At 36.1% G+C, this 20940-nt stretch overlaps 1 pseudogene; it reads left to right on the top strand.

The window, feature by feature from the left end:
- Positions 1 to 518: 518 nt before the first annotated feature.
- Positions 519 to 1518, top strand: LOC149784592 (U6 snRNA-associated Sm-like protein LSm6 pseudogene; annotated as a pseudogene).
- The last annotated feature ends 19422 nt before the right edge of the window (positions 1519 to 20940 follow it).

The following is a 20940-nucleotide window of genomic DNA, read 5'->3' as shown; positions in this document are numbered from 1 at the left end:
TTGCAAATGTTACGGTTCATTGACTTTGGCGTCTGCGGTTGGCATTTCTTGAGTATGTTAAGTAAGCTACCTTCATCTGATTGCTGCTATTATTGTGACACGTCACTAATTGGAGATCTGAATTCTTAAAAAAAAAAATGATATTTTCCTAATTGAATAGCTTCAGCTCTTTGTTCGATGTTTTGATTTAAGTTTCAAAACTGTATCTGAGATAAGCTCTAAATGTTTTTAATCCTTTGTTCCAAACAGGAAATACAATAATGGAACGTAATTATAGCCCAAAGCAATGTGCTATTGCCGTTTGTGCATTTACGCCAAATATAAATTCACAGATTATTTGTGTTTGCATGTCAAAGTGGTCACTACACATGTGAACCGATTTAAGAACCCATAGGTCACGTCGGTATGTTAAGATGAACAAAATAGTTCCAAACACTTAGCTTCATATTTGTTGATTGTTATTTAAGCTTATTTCATTTCTTCGTAAACAAAAGAAATGTGTTACCGTGTCCTTTTATATAACATAAAATTGACTGTTTGTTAGAACATTTGTTTTGTCACGTTTTCAATTTCTGTAGAACACAGTTTTGCACGTTGCTCATCTTCAATTTTGGAGTTAATTATATTTTGCATATAGTTCTCAATCCCATGATGCCTAAAGAGAAGTGATCGGGTTTCGAAGAACACCGGAACGTAAAGAGGAAATAACAAAATAGACCCAAGTGACCATGAGCAGAAAACAGACTCCCAGTGAGTTCTTGAAGCAGATCATTGGCAGACCTGTGGTGGTAAAACTCAACTCTGGTGTACTTGCCACTTTGGATAACTACATGAACATAGCACTGGAACAGACTGAGGAGTATGTAAATGGACAATTGAAGAACAAATATGGAGATGCATTTATTAGAGGAAATAATGTATTATATATCAGCACACAGAAGAGGAGACTATGATACAGTTAAAAATAAACCTTGTTGGAGAAGACCAAGCATAATATCAGTAAGTCAGTATGCAGTCCGAAAGTCAGTTCCTACCGTATGAAGCATGAGTGACCAAAATGATCTATCACTTGGGAAATGAGAAATTACAGGACAAATACAACATCTTTGAGAATGGGTTGCTTTTACGTGCCATTCCTTCGTTTTCCATATATAAATATGGAGTTGAAACATGTTTCTGTATATATTTTAGATATCAGAGGGAGAATTTTCCATTTGGACTGTAAATTGTGATACTCAGTATTGTGTAAAACATTTGTACAAAGTTTTTAACATTTTCTCTTACCAGCTTTCATGTAAACGATACTTTTCAACAACAGAAGATAGGCTATTGTGAATACATACCACCATTAACACCTTTTGTGACTGAAGGGACAGATGTACATCAATATAATATGTTTTAGTTTTGTAAATTATAATTTGCATATTATTCTTTCAGTAAAATTATGCATATATAAAATTACAACACAATGTTTGTGGTGATTCACCAATTAAATAAGTGAATAAAAAATTGTTCAAAAAAAAAAAAAAAGATTTGATAATATACATAAGATTATTACAGTAGAATATTACGTGTATGAAAACGTTCATATGTAGGATAAATTCTTTTTATATTAATCTTATTCTACGTCGATTTCTAGTGGTACCGCAATTCACTTTTATCAATGTGCGACTTCGTATCTAAAGAATACGAAGGTATCTTTCCAGTATAGAAGTGCAATTTCCATAGACTAAGAGATCTATTGAGCAATTATTCCACACACACACACACACACACACACACACACACACACATTTAGTGTATGAATGAACATAACAAATTTCACGATTATGTTGCACGCACGACTGGATCTTTGGTAAATAGAGAACTCATTTGTTGTGTTTGATGCAATAAAAGTTTTGATATGAAGTTGTCTTTTCATAAGCTAAATCTAATTCACAAATAATATTTACAAAGTCCTCTGTCTGTCTGTCTGTCTGTCTCTCTAGTACGTTATATGCCGATACTTGTAGGCCGGGTTCCTTATGGACTGACTATGTGATGGGTCGAGTAGTCCTGGAATCCTTCAGCATACTTAGTAGTTTATAAGCATTTATACGCACATAACAATACAACTCTAATGCCAGTGTGTAATGACATGATTACTGATAAACAGAAAAGGATGTATTATATATTATGACGCACACAAATACAAAAAGTTATTAAATAGCGAAATCAGTTAAGCTGATTCAATAGCAGATTTAAAATTGATTACGGACCTACTCGGCCCATAGCAGAGTTGGCCCATTAACGAACTCGGCCTAATCAAATCAGGCCATTATATGCTTGGTTAGCCTATTGGTCCAAAATTTATATAATACTAATGTGTATGTAATGTTCTTTTTGTTCAATGGCTATTTCATATTTCGCATTCCTTGTATCTTTCTTTCAACGGTCGTTTATGGTGCAACAGAAATACAGTGGAGAAAAAATCATAATCCCAGATTAATTAAATTCGATACTGCATAATCAACATTTTGAAACTGTCCTTGTCCTGCCGCTGTTAATTATTAATTGAATTTTACGATAGCAATGATCTCGTCTACTATATGTATTAGTAAACATGTGTTGACATGTGTGAATCTAATTACTTCCCATGAATATACCGTAAATTTTGTACCAACAGTAAATATTTTCCATCATACTAAGTTTGTCCTTCTAAGGCCGTAATGTTAAATGACTTAAATATATATTATTTTTAAAAAAAGATAACCATACAGATAAAGCTATCATGTAAAATTCATATACAATTATTTTTCTAGTATGAACTTTTGTAGCTGCCAGTCTTTGCCCTGTCGTATTCCTTATCGCGACATGAACAGTAATTAAATGTAGTGTTTATATTTATTTATGATCAGCAGTGAATATTCGATGTCATCTTGTCTTGACACATTTGAGTACCCAAAAAGTCCATAGGATGCATCATTTTCCTCTGGACTTTTTTGATGTCATTTAAGGTGCCGAACATATAACAATCAGGATTAGATTGATTTGATTAAGAATATTAATATTTATATGTAAAACAACAAGTTAATATTTAATTTAATCTGAGCATATCAGCCTGCATGACTACAATGATGTATACTTTAAGGTCCGTACGCATAAATCGGTTGACTATTTACAAAAGAATGTATCTCCTCACGGTTAATCAATCCTCAAAGCTTGCATACTAGCAATGCTTGCATTAATTTTAACTAATTAGTTAGCAAATAATAAATAACATGTTTTGATTGCATATTTCTTATCTGATAGCAGCAGGTGTGACAAACCTTACAAGATCTCCAGAAAGATAAACTTTGGTCCAAAACTAACGGTATTGTCTATTGTTCAATAACAACATGTTTTATGAAGCTATACAAGGTCAAGGGTCAGGCTGACTTTGTTGTGTGCCGACTCTATAATGGACCGAGTATGTTATGGGGACATTTCTTAATTAACTTTGCATGGGCCGAATCTGTAATGGACCGACTTTGTTCTGGGAAGACTCCGTTATAGCCCGACATCGTTATGGGTCGAGATCTCCTGCGATCGTTTAAACTATATTTCAGTTGCAAACTACATTGCCACATGATCAGTATAACGCTGATAGGTACAGATTAGTATTAACAAATATTAATAACTAAGTATGAAGTACTTTTATTGGTCTGAGTGCAAAACAGATTGTTGGTATGTACGGGGAGACTTATCGTTTTAATATGGTATACGTTTATCTCTCTAACTCATGCTTCTATCTCATATTATCGTGCCAATAAGTATTTCACGAGATGTAGAAGATTTTAGGATTAAATCACTATCAATATATAAGCTGCACAATCTTTATGGGGAAAGCAGACTTCAAGTGGGGGCGAGTTTAAGCCAAAGCGGGGGCAAGTTAGCAAAAATGCATTATTTGTATGAGGCAAGCTGAATGGAAGTGGGGACGAGTTAACAAGAAAGTGGGGAAGAGTTGGTGTAAAGTGGTGAAAGCTGGTGGGGGGCGAGTTGACTAGAAACAGTTGCAGGTATATAAATGCAAGTAAGAATGTATTATGCGTGATAAAAATATTACAAAGCAATTAAATTATGTAAATTGGACTTACCAATGCCACGATTCGGAATTTATTTATATCAATAAGTGACACAAATATTATAAAGCCATTACCGCATGCAAATTGGACTTACCAATGCCACGAATCTGACTTTGTCTATATCAATGCGCATCGCTAATAATTGTAAAAAATCATCCCTGAATGACTTCACAATGTTCAGATACACAAATCTAAGAAACCTTTTCAATTCAGTATGGCTAGAACATTTATACACAACAAACTTAGTTAAATATTGAAGTCTAACTTCATAACGCATATAACTATTCTCCATGACGATCCTTGAATTGTTTGCAAATTTTCAACTGCATACATCCAAGAATGACTACTGAATGATAAACGTTTGAATATAGAACTGAAAAGTGAAGTGCCTTTTAAAGAACTTTTAAGTCACCCTTGCACTTCCTTTCAAACAAAAGTTACCAATGGGGAGCGAGTGCATTCCAAATACTAATGATCACTCAATATTGTCCAAGGTGTATCTCGTAATAATCCCACTACATTGTTAGACATCCGGCAAAACCTGGCAGACTCCAAATTGGTCAAATAACATGTGCAAAATTATAAAACCATTAAAAATTAAAACTAGCACAATTACTACTATTACAACTACTACTGCTAATACTACTACCACTAATAATGTATGTATCTATGCATGTATGTATGTCTGTTTGTATGTATGTATGCATGCATGCATGCATGTATGTATGTATGTATGTATGCATGTATGCATGTATGTATGTATGTATGCATGTATGTATGTATGTATGTGTATGTATATGTGTATGTGTATGCATGTGTGTATGTATGTGTATGCATGTGTGTAGGTGTCTGTATGTATGAGTATGTGTCTGTATATATGTATGTGTGAGTATGTGTCTGTATGTATGCGTGTGAGTATGTGTCTGTATGTATGCATGTGTGTGTGCATCTGTATGTGTGCATGTATGTATGCGTCTGTATGTATATAAATATGTATGTATGTATGTATGCATGTGCGTGCGTGGGTGCGTGCGTGTATGTATGATGCGCATTAGAATCCAAGGTGCAATTGGACCATATTAATTTCTACTCACCACCATAAAGAAACGCAAACTAAGATAGCATGGTCACTTCTCACGCTCAGCTGGTCTGTCAAAGACAATCATACAGGGCGCAGTGAGAGGAAAGAGAAAACGAGGCAAACATAAGAAGAGATGTGAATTAAACATCAAAGAGTGGACAGGCAAGGACTTGGCAATGTCCCAAAAGAGTAGTGTAGACCAGGGCAAAATGGATGGAGGTTGTCGAAAAGTCTTACGACCAGTCAGGTTACAGGAGAAATGAAAAACAAAAAGAAAAAATGAATGTATTACTGCGTGTGTTTGTATGTATGTATGTATGTATGTATGTATGTATGTATGTATGTGTATGTATGTGTGTATGTGTATGCATGTGTGTATGTAAGTGTATGCATGTGTGTAGGTGTCTGTATGTATGAGTATGTGTCTGTATATATGTATGTGTGAGTATGTGTCTGTATGTATGCGTGTGAGTATGTGTCTGTATGTATGCATGTTTGTATGCGTCTGTATGTGTGCATGTATGTATGCGTCTATATGAGCAGCAGAGAGGGCGATCAGACCACTTATGGGGTTGGTCACCCTTGTGTTTGGACCAAAAAAAAATAGTGACCCTTCATAGAGGTCAATACCACGTCTACGATTATTGTTTGTCCTAAACAGAATTGTAGACGCCCCCTCTCTCCTGCTATTCACGTTGTAAAAGAAAATTTTACCACCATATCAAGTTTGATGAATATTTTTCTTTTCATCTGAATCATGGGAATCTTCGGAATCTTCATCTGAATCATGGGAATTTGTTCTATGTTTCATGTAATATTCAAGTACTGATGGTGGTTTTTCTATTTTTGGATTTATGTTCTTTCTGTGTTTATAATATATCATCAAACTTCTGTATCGATCTCCACCGCAATTTTTGCAAATCTGATATAATCCTCTAACGCCGTTGTTACATCTAACACAACTTCGTGGACCAGCATAAGGATTTTTCTTTATAAGATAATTATGTTTTTTACAATATTCTCCACGGCATTTTTTATCACATTTGTTAGTGGTTCCTTGACGCAGCCACGCACAGTTGTTCATTATATGAATGATATCTTTTTAATTAAATTTACACCCCTTCTGCTGATATTAATTAAATCATTATGTTATAATAAAATGGTACATTCGGAATCTGATACTGCAAGAATAGCTCGAGAACGATTAGAAGCAATTAAAAAATTTCTTCCTGTCAGAGACTCATTCAGAAAAAAATCTGCAAGCGCAGCAAGAAGCACAAGTTGAGTATGAAGAAGAAACTAAAAAACTGTTTAAGCCCGTCACTGCAGCTACTGAGAAAGTTACAACTGTCATCAAAGAAGATCTTCTTCCGGTATCAAAACAAACTGCGGCACAAACTAAAAAAATAGCAAGAAGAACTAGACAGACAAGGAAGATTTTACAAGATCTTCCAACTGATATAGCTGCAGCTCAACCTCCACCTGTTGGTGAGGAAATACTTGAAGAAATTGGAAAACTTTGTACTGATCTCGCCGACGTTCAAAAAGAACATGTATCTAAACCCAAACCAGCAGGAGAAAACTTAGAATTAATTGCAAGATTTAACGAAGGAGTTGTTGATGTTATTAGAAATACTGAAAGAGAAAAATTACCTGAGATGATATTAAATAATATATTTGATAAATCTAGTATTTTAAAACCCCGTCATGAGAAAATAAATGATGATAATTTCATTAAAGGGATATATCGCGTATATTACAACAAAAAACAAGCTAGAGGTCTAGAATACGAAAGTCTTGATAGAGAAGTAAAAAGACTTTATAGAGAGAGAGATTGAGACAACTAGAACAAGAAGAATCCTTCCAGTATCAGCTTCCTCCACCTCTGCAACAAATAGAACAACAGGAATCTTCTTCGCCGCAGCAAAGGTTGAAGTCGGAACTTAAAAGGTCTGAAGAGCTACTTAAAAAATCAGCAGAAAAAAGACCACCCTTAAGACTATTTAAGAAAACAACAGAAAAAGAGAACAGATGTTGGCAGAAAGGGATGATGATGATGATCCTCCGAGCGCTGTTGGAAGTGGTTTTCTGACTACATCGGAAGAAAACAATTTTGTTTGTCCTGATAATATTATCAATGACGTGTCACGGTTAGAAGTTCTCATATGAGGAAAACGTGCCGGAAATAATTCACCAGAAATAATTAATGAAGCAGCTGATATTTGCCAGCGATTATTTCGCGGCGGCATCATGGATATCGGAGTTTACCGAGAACTTATCGATGAACTTGTTGATGACTAGTTGTTAGATAAATGGTAAATAAAAATAAGATGATAATACATAATAATCATCGCAAACCTGTACAGGTCAGAGCGGTAAACTCACGATTACCAATCTATAGAGCTACTTACGGAGATGGACTTGGTGATGTTATTCAGGGATTATTTACAAGGATAGCTCCAAAAGTAGCACCTGTTGCAAAACAATTATCGATGAAGGCCATTGATATTGTTCGTGATAAAGCTCCTGGTGCAATTGTCAATGTTGCTGGTAAGGCGTTCTCGGCGATCAAAGAAAGACTAGCACGATTATTGCGACGAAAACGACAACCACCAGTAAAATTACCAAGTACTGAGGTGATGCCTGCAGATGTCAGTAAAATAATAAATCAAGCTGCAAATCAAAAACTAGCAGCGTTAGCAGACCAAGGACTCGGTGAATCTGGAAATAATATCTCAAGTTTGATATCCGGAAGTGGAATTTCCCGAACGCGGTAATCAACGTGTTAGACGAAAATAATTATAATAAAATGTTCAAGCGCGTATCCGACACAGCATTTGACATGGAAGCACCCGTCCTTAAGGATGAATCGGTACGTGATTATCAGTTTTATTCTTATGACGCACGAGAACCAGATCGACGTGGAAGAATTGATTACAAGTTCATGACACAAGTAGATACTTTTTACCCGCTGATGCTTTTCTTGAGGTAGAAGGTACAATTGTAAAAACGGATGATACTAATTACTTAAATCCAGTAAAAATTGGTTTTGTCAACAACGGGATCATGGCATTATTTAGTAGCCTCCACATATATGATCGATGGAAAAAATATCGAATCGATTGAGAAAGATGTAGACGTTGCTACAACAATAATAGGGTTGGCAAGATATTCTGATGATTATACAAGATCAGCAGGTCCCACAATGATGTTTGTGAAAGATAACTCCAATCACCCTGAAAGCGATCTGTATAATATAAGACGACCAAGAAACGATTCCGATACCGCTGATGCTGCTGTGTGGCCGGTGGTTCATGGTTCTAATGAAAATTTCAACTTGGGATTTGCAGCGCGTAGAAATATGTTGCTAGAAGGCAATAGAGGTTTTTCATGTACAATTCCACTATCGCATATTTTTGGATTTTGCAGGAATGTTAAAAAGGTTATTTTTGGAGCTAGACACACGGTTGTTCTTGTAAGAAAGAATGATGATAATGATGCTCTGTGGAGACCCGCTGGTGATGCTGGTAAAGTAATATTATCGAAACTTTCACTGTGGATGCCGGTAATGACTCCAACGATCGCAGAAGAACAAAAATTTGATTTCTTTCATGGATGCAGGTGGTAAATCATTGTTGTCATGGTTAACAACAAGCACGGATAGCATGCAAACTAACGTTAACGGTCAGTTTACATGGCATATAGCATCACAACAGGGTGTTTCTGCACCACGACATATTTTTATTGCTTTTCAGGAAACTAATCGTTTAAACTCACAAACTCACTCTGATATGATATTTGACCAACTAGGTCTCACAAATATTTCCTTACGGATAAACGGACAACAGGAACCAACAGAGAATATACAACTAAATTATGCACAAAACCATATAGGACGTGCATATCATCGTTTAATGTCATTTATGGGACGTGATCAAAATGTTGATACTGGGTTGCAAATATTACAATATGATTTCAAAAAATTATATCCGATTTATTATTTTTCATTAGAACATCTTGATCTATCAAAACAATCTGTCGTTGATATACATCTCAAAGCAACATTAAATCAGGTGGTGTTGATTACAGAGCAATCGCGGTCATACTTAGCGATAAAGCCATGTTACTTGAAGGTGGTAGTGGTCGAATGAGAATCGTTGATGCACCAGTGGAAAATCTTTAATTATTCAGAAAAAATATTATTTACATAAAAATGTCGTATAGTCATGTTAATGTTACTCTGACTCCTGGTCAGGTAAAAACCGCCAACAAATGCGGAACTAAAATATCACTAAAACGAGATCAGATTAGTGGTGGTCCAAACAAATTATCGTTGACAAATAATCAGATTAAACATTTCAATAAAGCCCTGGAATCAAAAACTGGAGTTCAATTTCATCTTTCTCCGAGCGCCATCAAAGACATGGTTAAAATAGGTGGTATATTTCCACTTCTTGCGGCTATTCCAGCGTTAATAGCTGCTGCTGCTCCAGCCGTAGCAAAAGCAGCCGCGTTAGGTGCTGTTGGAACAGCTGCTGGAATGGCACTAAAGAAAGCAACAGGAAATGGATACAAAAAAGGGACGCGGCTTAAGATTACCGGGATCTCGTTGGGGGATAGGCCTAAGGCTTCCACGTTAGACGTTCCAGCATCAAATTTTGATTTACTTGATGCTGCTAAAAAATTAAAAATAAAAGCCTTTAGAGGTGTTTTTATGCGAGATCAATTACCGAAACAACCAAACAAACTCGAAATAGGTATTATTAATCTCGACGAACGTTCCGGACCCGGTACTCATTGGGTATCATACGCGGTTGATCCACGTGGAATCGTTTATTTTGATTCGTACGGGTTAGCTCCACCCGTTGAATTTATCAAGTATGTCGCACCACTTCACGCAAGAACCAGAGTTTGGTATTCAACGCTACCCACACAAACAATGACAGATCCGCCAATATGTGGCCGTGAAGTAATTAATGTACTCGACGCTATATCAAAATCATCCAAACCACCACATAAAGTTGTGCATGATTACACAAGTAACCGATTCGTTGCGCGTAAAGCGTTTTAAAAAACAGGTCTTATTATAATGGTTGATATTTACGGAAGATCTTCTACCAGTAAGAAAATAAAATCCGACGTTGATCTGTCGAAGTATGCGACTAAAGATGACCTCGCTGATATCATGAACTTGGCTGGAGTTGACCCAGATGAAGTTGTTATTTTTCAAGATCGATATGGTAAACTAAAAACGAGCAATATCAAATGGAATGATATAGTTCGACGAGTACTCGGTGCGGTCACGGATAATATTCCCGTGTTTACTGACAGCGGCAAAATCAGAGATTCAAGTATATCATTTGCAACAATTAGAAATGAAATTGCAAGAAGCGTTGCTAATCGCGTGAGAAACACCGGCAACATAATGACGGGTGAACTCAGCATGAACGGAAATAAAATAGTAGTTTTAAGAGATCCAACATCTGACGAAGACGCAGCAACAAAAAAATACATCGACAACGTGGATGGAAAACTATCCACGCTGCGGGCCGAGTATGATGTTCACGTGGGCGCTTTTGCAAGATTTCGAAGAAATTTTCAAAAAACTGCAGAAGAATTCTTCGGCACTCCGCACACCATTGATATAAAACTCGTTGATATCAAAAGTAACCTAGACACGATCAAACAAACACAGCAAAACATCGTAGCGGGAATTCCTGAGATTGTCAATAAAACCAATTTGATTAAAATTCCAGCTGGAATAACTCCCGGACATATCACAAACATCGTATACACGGTATCATCGGGTTTTGCCACATGGTCACAGCAAAATAAAACTATCAAATATACCGCAACAGTCACTGGCGTGTACAGGCTGTCTGTGTTCAGTGCTGCAAAATTTGAAATATTTACAAGGTTTCCATGGCGTCATTCCACCGACAGGTTTTCCGGGGTTGTATCTGTTATATTAAATAGCGGAACCGAAGAAATATTTATTCTGGAAGCAGCTGATGAGAAATTAACCGCAACATCTTACTGGTGGTGTTTGGAATTTGTGGCTGAAACACCTCAATTGGTTACTGCATAAAAATATATGGACGGTGCACAATACAGGTACAATCAAGCGCGTGAATGGCAGGCGGCGCTAAAAGATCAAGTCGATCAATATACAGTAAAAGTAAAAAAAATATCGACGACGATTAGTTATCGTTGACGTGATTGTTTATTCAGTATCCACTGTTGTTGCTGGAACCGGTGTCATATTATCAGCGTTGACAATGATGGCACCAGCAGCTCTAACTATTTGTATTTCAGCAGCAACAACTATTGCAGGTGTGCTTAATATCATCGCAAAAAAAATATGTACTTGCACGAACGAAAAATTATCCGATTACATAATAAAATTACACACAGCGACGGTAGCATACTCGAAATTATCCTCGTTGTTATCAGCGAGTCTTAGTGATGGAATTATATCTGATTTCGAGTTTTCAATGATGACTAAAATATACGACGAGGGTATCGGTATTAAAGATACAAGTATTAATAATGACAGAACTACTCCAGCAGATCGTGACCAACACAACTCCGCCAAAGATAACGATGATCTCGGTAAGTTCGTCTAATCCTGAATTTAGTGTCAACTTTCCTACTGCAATTCCAGTAAAAGAAATAGCACTAGCGCAATTACGGGTATATTACAGCTGGCCAAATATCAGATCAAAATAATTTCATGGTACACCAGCAAATAATTCGCTTGTATTTGCTAGTAAAAATAAACCCGATGGAACACCTGACTGGGTTGTTGTTGGAATACCAACTGGCAGTTATGACATCGAACAAATCAATGAGGAATTTCAGCGTAGAATAAAATCAATAACCGGAAAAGAAGCAAAATTATCAATTAATGTTCATGAACCGACCCTGTCCTCGACGGTTGAAATACATTCTCCCGATTACGTCATTGATATTTATCAATCTTCAATCAGATACGTACTAGGTTGGCCTGAAATTCCCCCGGTGTATGAAGGACCACCAGAACCAACGAGGGGTGATTTTACGTCAAAGAACAGTCTTCGTCATGATATTAAAATGAATTCAGATTGGTTAGATTACATAGAAGAAAAACCAGATTGGTTAGATTACATAGAAAAAAAAAAAACAGAATGGAGGGGGAGGATACCTGTATATGATCCTAGAGCTCCTTTTTATAATCTTAATAAACGTATTATTGCTTTGAATATTGATTCTATATTTGCTTCAATAAACTCAGACCATGAAATACAGGTAAATAATTTACGTGATAGTTTTCAAGAGTATTTATCTGATTTGACATCTGCGCGCGATAATATTATTAGGTACATAGAAGTTTTAAATTGTATAGTTAATTCTTCTGAAGTTATCTATAATAGAATTAGAGATACGGTTCTTAAGTCATCAAGCGATTATAAAAAATCCTTCGCAGCCAAATACAAAATACCCGAAGCTGACATTGCAACGTTAAAGTTTCCTGATTATAATCCAGATAAATTAAGAAAATCTGTCAATGATGTCATTGATGAGTTTTTTCCTAAAATACTCGATGCGTGGAAAAAACTAGCACCACCTCCAACTGTTCTTAGATATGATAATCATCCACATGGCGGCGGAAGACACGTATCTCCGGGAATCGTTAATATAACGTCGACGGTCGCGGTTAATCTAGTTTGTGACGTAATCGATGGCAGCTATCAAATAGATCTCGGAAGATCAAATCAGGCTCAACAAGGATACATCCTATACACATTTACACCACAAGTTCCCCCCCTGAAGTTTAATCGTGCAAGAACCAACTAATCCTGTGTATCTACGGTGTCACAATAATATGTTAACACGAATAAATTTTAAGCTCACAGACCACCTTAATCGCTTAATTGACATACGTGGAGAAGAACTTGTGATAAATCTGCATGTGAAATCTTAAATATTATGTAATGGAGTGTTTTTATACACTAAACACGGACACGAGGATTTCTTAACAGTTAGAAGAACATTTGTAACAGAGATCAGACTTACTGCTGTATTAAATTCGATCAACTTAAAAAAAAATAATATTTCAAAATAAATAAAAATATTTTTTTTATTACTGATATGGTGATTGGTACAAATTAATCAGATTGTGTGTTTCATACAAATTAATCAGCCTTGCAAAAAAAAATATTCAGAAATATGTTTTTATTTATTTTTTCTGCAAATTTGATCATTTTACATAATTCTAGCCCATCAAAGATCTGCACGTGGTTAGCGTTGACAAGGACCCCAGTTACCAAAACTTTCATTTTCATTATTACTTTGGATCGTTTCACCAGTAACGTGGTTACTTTGGATCGTTTCACGATCTGACATAATTTTTCTTAATTGTCTTATACGAGTACTAATCGTTTTCTTTGCCTCGTACTTCTGGGATAACAGCGATCTAATTCTTTCTACGGCGGCAGAGAGAGGAACGAATTCCTTCACCTGATTATCTTCTATGGTAGCTAGCGACTGAAACATTGCCGCCTGAATCCGTTTCATGAGCTTGTATTCAGATGATAGTGTGTGTGTTCCCTGGTTTTTACGTTCTTGTAAAATCTAAAAATCAGAAACTATTATTTCAGGATTTAGTTCATCGGATATATTAATTCCATCTTTTTTCAATTTTTTAATAGCAACAATTACATCATTGATATTTTCATGGTTCATTAAGTAATATATAAATCTTTAAAATAAAAAAAAATTATCCCTATAGAACCCCTATCGAGTCTTTAGCGAGTTCGTCGGGATGTTTCAAGGACAGCACAACATATACAATGAATGAAGAGCCCCTATCGAGTGTATTAGCGAGCTCAGATTATGCATTGGACGGCACAAACATATAACTTAATTAAGGAAATGTATATATACAATGAAATGGATATATACAATGAATATATGCAAGGACAGTACAAACATACACGCTCAGCAAAATCCCACCCACAATAATTAATCCCGTGGGTGATACGAAAATATGTATCAACCACCGGTCAATATGATGGTTGAATTTTGCTGAGCGGGGGGTTTTGCGGTTCCCCCATTATTATAAAAATCGCAATTATGCGCACCACCGACAAATTGTCAGCCATGGGGATTCGATCCTGGACCGCGAGCGTCACAGTCCAATACCATACTGATTGAGCCATCGAACCTTGTTACAAACATATGTTTCGGAAGTTAATATATAGCTAAGGAACCAATACTTACACTAAAACAGCGGTTTCTGAATAATAACTACTTCTGCATTAAAATAACGGTTTCTGTATTATAACAACAGTTTCTGAATATATAAACAGCGTTTTTCCTAAGCAGACTGCAAATACAACCTGCGAATCAATAACAGCGGTCCTAAGCGGCATGAATACACCTGCAGATCGATTTATACCATAACAACGGTTTCTGTTCTGTGCCTATATTACAGCTTCCTTGCGGATCAATAATAACGGTTGTACATTGTCCTGATTTCTCGTAATGTTGTATGATGGGAAAATATTTAAAAACCATAAATATACTTCTACGAGTAATTAATTACGACGTAATTAGTTAAACTGACTAATTACGATCATGAAAAATAAAAAATCTACGAAGAAAACTATATATTACAAAGTAATCTCCCTTTTATATAATCAAAAATTCAGTAGTATACGATCAGACAGTACTGGGTCCCCTCAAATAATAAATGGTTTTGATAGTTTATCTCGTTAACAATATTGAAAGGTGATTTTCTGTTTATATTTTTTCGAGAAAGCGGTTTTATATATATTTTTTGCCACTTTTTGTACTGAAGACGGGTGAATATCAAAATATTTAGCAGCAGAATATATCGAACGAAATATTATTTCTTCACCAGTTTCTATATTTGTAGCCTTGATCACCCTTCTAGAAACTGTCTTACATCTTCCTGTATTACCACATGGAGAGTTCACGCTTTGCGTGACAACACGAAGGTTGGATAAATTATTGTTTTGAGGATTCCCATCAATATGATCAATAACAAGACCGTCATTGATCATCCCATTATGACATTCATACGTGAATCTATGACACAAATAATGTTTTCTTCCCCAACAGTAAACATTAGATAACCAGCATTAGTAATATAACCAACTGTTTTTTTTTTAACCTGCAGTGTCTGATGATACCATTAATATTTGATTCATAGTTTGTTATGGCAGGATGTGGGACAAATTTATTTTGCTCTATTATAATAATATTATTTGTTTAAATCATTGTTTGTCTGAAATGTTGATATATAATCCTCCACGGATTTTATAGCGTTTTCACCATTATTATTTTTTTTGTCATAATATCTTTTAAGTTCTCTGAACCGTTTTCCACCGCACTTTCCACATAATCCTGTTTTTCCTCGCACTCCAATACCACACCGCAGACATGGTATTGGTCCTAGACTTCCTCGTCGTATGTTTTGTGAGTGCATCCAACAAAATTCCTTTCTGCAGGATTTGTTGCATCGATTTACTGAGCCGATCATCAACCATTTGCATTGAGACATTGTATATATATAATTTTCTTTATTTAAATATTTGTTTTAATTATATGAATGAGTTTGAGAGATTATCCCAAACTAGGCCTGTTAAATATAAATTCAACCTCGACAGATTATGTCCAGACTTGCCAGTGCAAGATTTGGTTGATCCGAAAAATAAAAGTCTGATCTCGAAAATTCACGACGCCAAGAAAGAATTTTACACGGATGGTGCATCTCATGCATTGTCAACGTTCAAGATTATACGCCTTGACTCCGTCAAGGAAGCTGTCACGGACGCTACAATGAATGACAAGCGAGCGGCAACTATCATTAACTACATCGCTGAATACGAGGGCAATCAAAAATATTTCTTCAGAGTAAAATTTATTGTATTAACAGAAACAAGTAGTTGGATTATCCGTGACAAATATGATCCTGTCCTTGGTAATAATAAAACTGTCATATTAAGTAAAAATTCCAGACCGGGTCTACTGACGGGTATTGACAAACCGTATTATGAGCGAGCGTCTCCTGTAACAGCGGTTATTTATGGAATCTATGAGATAAATAAAAAACCCAACGTTGATAAACTAGCGCCGATGAAATTTTCAAGGTTAAATTGTGTAGCCGAACGAGTAATAGAACACTTTACAAACGCGATGCGTGGAAATGGATTAACTGATTTAAGGCGTGAAAAAATAAACTCGTGAGCTGATTCAGTTAAGGATACCGGTGCTACAATAAAAGATGTTGCTGAACTAGGAAAACTATTAAAATTTCCAATAACCGTAGCGACAATAACGGGAGAGGTACTGTACGAATCGAAATATAAATCGAAAGGAGCTCCAATAAATATTATTGACCATAACGCGCACGCATGGACTAGCGAGGTAACAATATTTCCACGTGATCGAACTGTTAGATTTTACCCCCCAGATAATTCTGGGGCAGATATGAGTATGTCTGACTTTATTAACGAAATAAGTAAAAACGATCCTGTATCGGTATGGTTATTTGAAAGTAATGAGGAAGGTGAATTTGATCAGTTTGTCAGACCAAATGGTGAAATATATCGAACAGAATCCCTCCATGACGAGATGAAAAATCTCGCGGAGAAGTTTTTAGAGTGCAAGCACGCGGAAAATACTGACAAATTACTAACTAATTTTTTTACCGTTCCATCTGTTGCGGCTCATTTCGCGAGAGAAAAAAATTCATGGAAACCAACACGATTTGATTTACTCGAGGACGTACGCGCAAGTTGCGTCGAATACGGACACGGCGGATTATGGAATACCAAATACAATTACAATGATGTTATTTCGGTTGATATGGTTGCATGTTATCCGGGAAGTTTTCTAGGATACGGAGATTGTTCTGTATACTTTAAAAGATTTGGTCACCCTACAAACGAGATGACGCGAGTGGCAATTAATGGACCATTACCTGATTTTGATCTGACTGGATTCGCCTGTATTGAATCATTCGAGTTTAACGAAAATCTTCACAAGATTTGTTATGTTTGGTTTGGTAGACATTTTTGTGAAAAACGTTGGGCACCTATAGTTTTATTACGATATATGCTAGATTGTGCGATACTGACATCGTTGGTGGTCAGTGAGGCGATTATATCATATCATGCACAGACGAAAGTTTGGTTGCCCATGTCAGATTCTGAAGTTATTAGCGAGTGTAAGAAAAAATATCCTGATGTTTCCGAAGATGATATTCCTAAAATTCTCGAGAATAAACTCAAAACCGCAAAAGATCTCGGTAGAAAAATTATAGGTAAATTTACTCAAGGTGGTGCATATGATCATAAAAGACATCACGCACGATTAATTTTAGATGATGCCGAGTACGATTTTATAATCGCTGATACAACAGCGAGAAATATATTTGTAAATCGAGAAAGTGTTTATTTATCCGACGGAACAAAATTGGGTACGATCGTTAGTTACATAAATGACGTCTCCCCACAGTATGCTCATCTAAGATCTTCCATGTTGGCTTATGTTTCTATAAGTTTATTATCGATGATTAATAGATTTCCTGAGACCGCAGTCAGAGTCGCAACAGATTCGTTTTATATTTCAAGTAAATATTTAGAATCTGTTATGAAATTTACAAGTAATAATGAACGATGGGGTTCGTGGAGAATAAAAAAGGAACAATTACACAATTATACAGAATCAGCAGATGTTCCAATGAGAGATTTTTATCGTAAGGGTAATAAAATATCAGAAATGTCGAAAGCGCCATCATTGAGTGATCCAATAACTAGATATAAGACAGTATATCTCAATGGACCTGGTGGATGCGGCAAAACGACTCGAGCGATTAATGTTTTTAGAAATTCAGATATGATCGTGCTGACACCCACACATAGACTTGCACGCGAGATAAAACAGCGGCAAGTACAATAGTGCACGTATCATAGTTTCTTTCGATGGCGCGGGGATACATGGACTCCTGAACGAATGGGAGAAAAATATATACCTAGAATAATTATTTGGGACGAGATATGTACGGTGTCATTGGATACATTAAAAACGTTTCTTGATTGGTTGTTGACGAAAAATACCGCTATAACAATGTGTGGCGATCATGGTCAACCGCTGCCTTTTGTTGGACCATCTCCACATGATTGGTTAAAAAATTTCGTTGATTATTACGAGGAAATAGATGATGATCATAGAGCTCTCGATGCAAATTTAAAGGAGTTTAAAAAATTAATCAGATTACAATCAAACAAAATTCAGTGTGAAATAATACGTGGAGTGATCTCAGAGACCTCAATGAGTGATTTTTTAAATTTATGGAGACCCACCGATTTGATCGTAGCAAGCAGAAAAATAATCAGAGACGATTTACAACAGCAGTTATTTCAACTACATAAAGAAAAATACTCAGAATTACCCATACCATTGTGTTATAGACCATCAGATACACGAAAACAGAATATTAATGTTGATATTCCAGGACAGACTGAAAAACAGAATCTCGTATTAAATGATATTGTCGCCGTTGATATCAGTGTGGTCGAAGATGCATTACGCGCTGACAAATCTCCATGGGTGTTGGGATACGCTATGACGATCCACTCGTCTCAGGGATTAACTATTTCTGACACACGAGTCTGGATTGAAGACGATCGCATCGAGTGGTCAAATTTAGTTTATTTAGCGGTATCGAGGGTCAGAAAAATATCTCAATTACGTAGAATTATAATTCCTGAAATCGTTGATAAATTTAACATCATCGATGATGATATAATAAGAAAAAAATTAATCGGATACAAACAATCTGATAAAAAAAATAAACGTGACTTTGATCTTGATGTTGAATTTATTATTGAGTTAAAACATCAGCAGAATAATCATTGCACAAGTTGTAATTGTATAATGCTGTGGAAGTATTCGAGTAATGATTCAAGACAATTTACCGTAGATAGAAAAGATAATAGTCGCGGTCATACACAAGAAAATACCATGTTGACCTGTCTTGAGTGTAATCGACGTCGCGGCGCTAGTGCTAGTTAAGTGATCGCGGTGGTAGTTGTGTATCCGCGGAGATTATTTGTAGTTATTCACGTGTAAATCCACGTTGAGGAGCAGCCGAATCTAATCTGTAGATTGCAGGTCTACCTGAGGATCTTGTCACTGTGGATATTTTGTGTGTGGTAACATTCCAAATAGGATCAGTCGCTCTCGCTTTACCATCTTCAAGTTCACCAGGCTCATATAAATATCTAACTGTAACATCACCCAATATTTTTTGTTTTTCAACATCTTTTCGTTGTGTTGGTATATTTTTTTTTGTAATTGCATTAATGGGTTTCATGTTGGTTGTTCGTGTAATCTCATTATTTAATGCAGCTATCACGCTTGGTAATCTTGCAACCCACTCGCGAGATCTTTTATCCTGAATAAATTACCTGGCGTATTGATATCCAAATAACCGCTCAGCGAGTGTTCGATTAAATCGCTCAACAATTGCCTGATCACGGTGAATTGCAGTATGACCTCGTCGTATTTTGGTATTATGTTGTTTCATCAACGATGATACTGGACCAAGAAATTCATTACCAGGATCAACCTGTAGTAGCTGTGGCCATCGTAATGGTCCTCGTTGATAAATTCGTTCAAACGCATCGGCTACTTCAGATGATGTTTTCGCTGATAGCGGCTCTGCTTCTTTATATCTACTTGCAACATCAACTACGGTTAACGCGTATTTGTACGTTTTTCTACGCACAGTATCATGCGGTAAAAACAGAATATCAGCTTGATGAACTTCATTAAGAACACTGACATCGAAATACGCGTACTGAATTCGTTTCGGTGGTGGTAGATAAATTTCCATATTGCTTGTTTGGATAACCACGTTTTAGCAGTAGAATGTTTAACCGCTGCTGCATCAGCAAGTTTACCAATTGCTGCTTTGCCCCTCCAGTATCCTCTTGGTGAATAATAAATCGATTCCATTATTAATTACCAGCCCCAAGCGCTAATTTACCTTTCATCAAGGATCTTACTAACCAATTAGCTAATGATTCTCTAATATTTTTATTTTTTATAGAATTTAATGCATGAATTAATTTCACATCTGCAATATGTCTATCTTGTAGATTTTTACTTTTATAAGCTACATCATGAGCGTAACAAGCTCGATCAATAGCGTTTATTGGTTCCTCGCCTAGTTTTGGTTGATCTTGATTATCGAGCCTGATATCAAGTCTGGTACCAGGACCGCAATAATTATATCCTGGTAGATGTTTTTCTCCGCTGTATTTAGCCCATGGAGCACCTGGAAACTTTGACATCAAATTAGCAACATCACCATCCCGCTTATTAGGTAAAAACGAAAATTTCTTTCTACCGCATACAGAACATGTTCCACCATACGCTATTTTTTTATTTTTGTTGTAACCGTAGCTAAATCAGTAGTTGGAGTTTTAACTCTACAACGTAAGCAATATAAATTCATGACATAATATATATATGGATATAATTGATTTCTCAGCAACAAGAAAACGAGAGCCAGTTAAACACCACCCTGCGTTACCAAATTCCATCAGAATGATTATCATAGGACCATCTGGATCGGGTAATACGCAGTTATTACTTAATCTGATAATGAGATGGTTGAAATGGGATAAATTGTATTTAGTAGCACCATCCGCTGATGATCAACGATGTTATGATGTA

This window comes from Sinohyriopsis cumingii, chromosome 14 (genome assembly GCF_028554795.1).
Source record: "Sinohyriopsis cumingii isolate HCF-2022 chromosome 14, ASM2855479v2, whole genome shotgun sequence".
Taxonomy (NCBI): Eukaryota; Metazoa; Mollusca; class Bivalvia; order Unionida; family Unionidae; genus Sinohyriopsis; species Sinohyriopsis cumingii.
The sequence above is the reverse complement of the archived record's forward strand: the minus strand, read 5'-3'. Positions and strand labels throughout refer to the sequence as shown.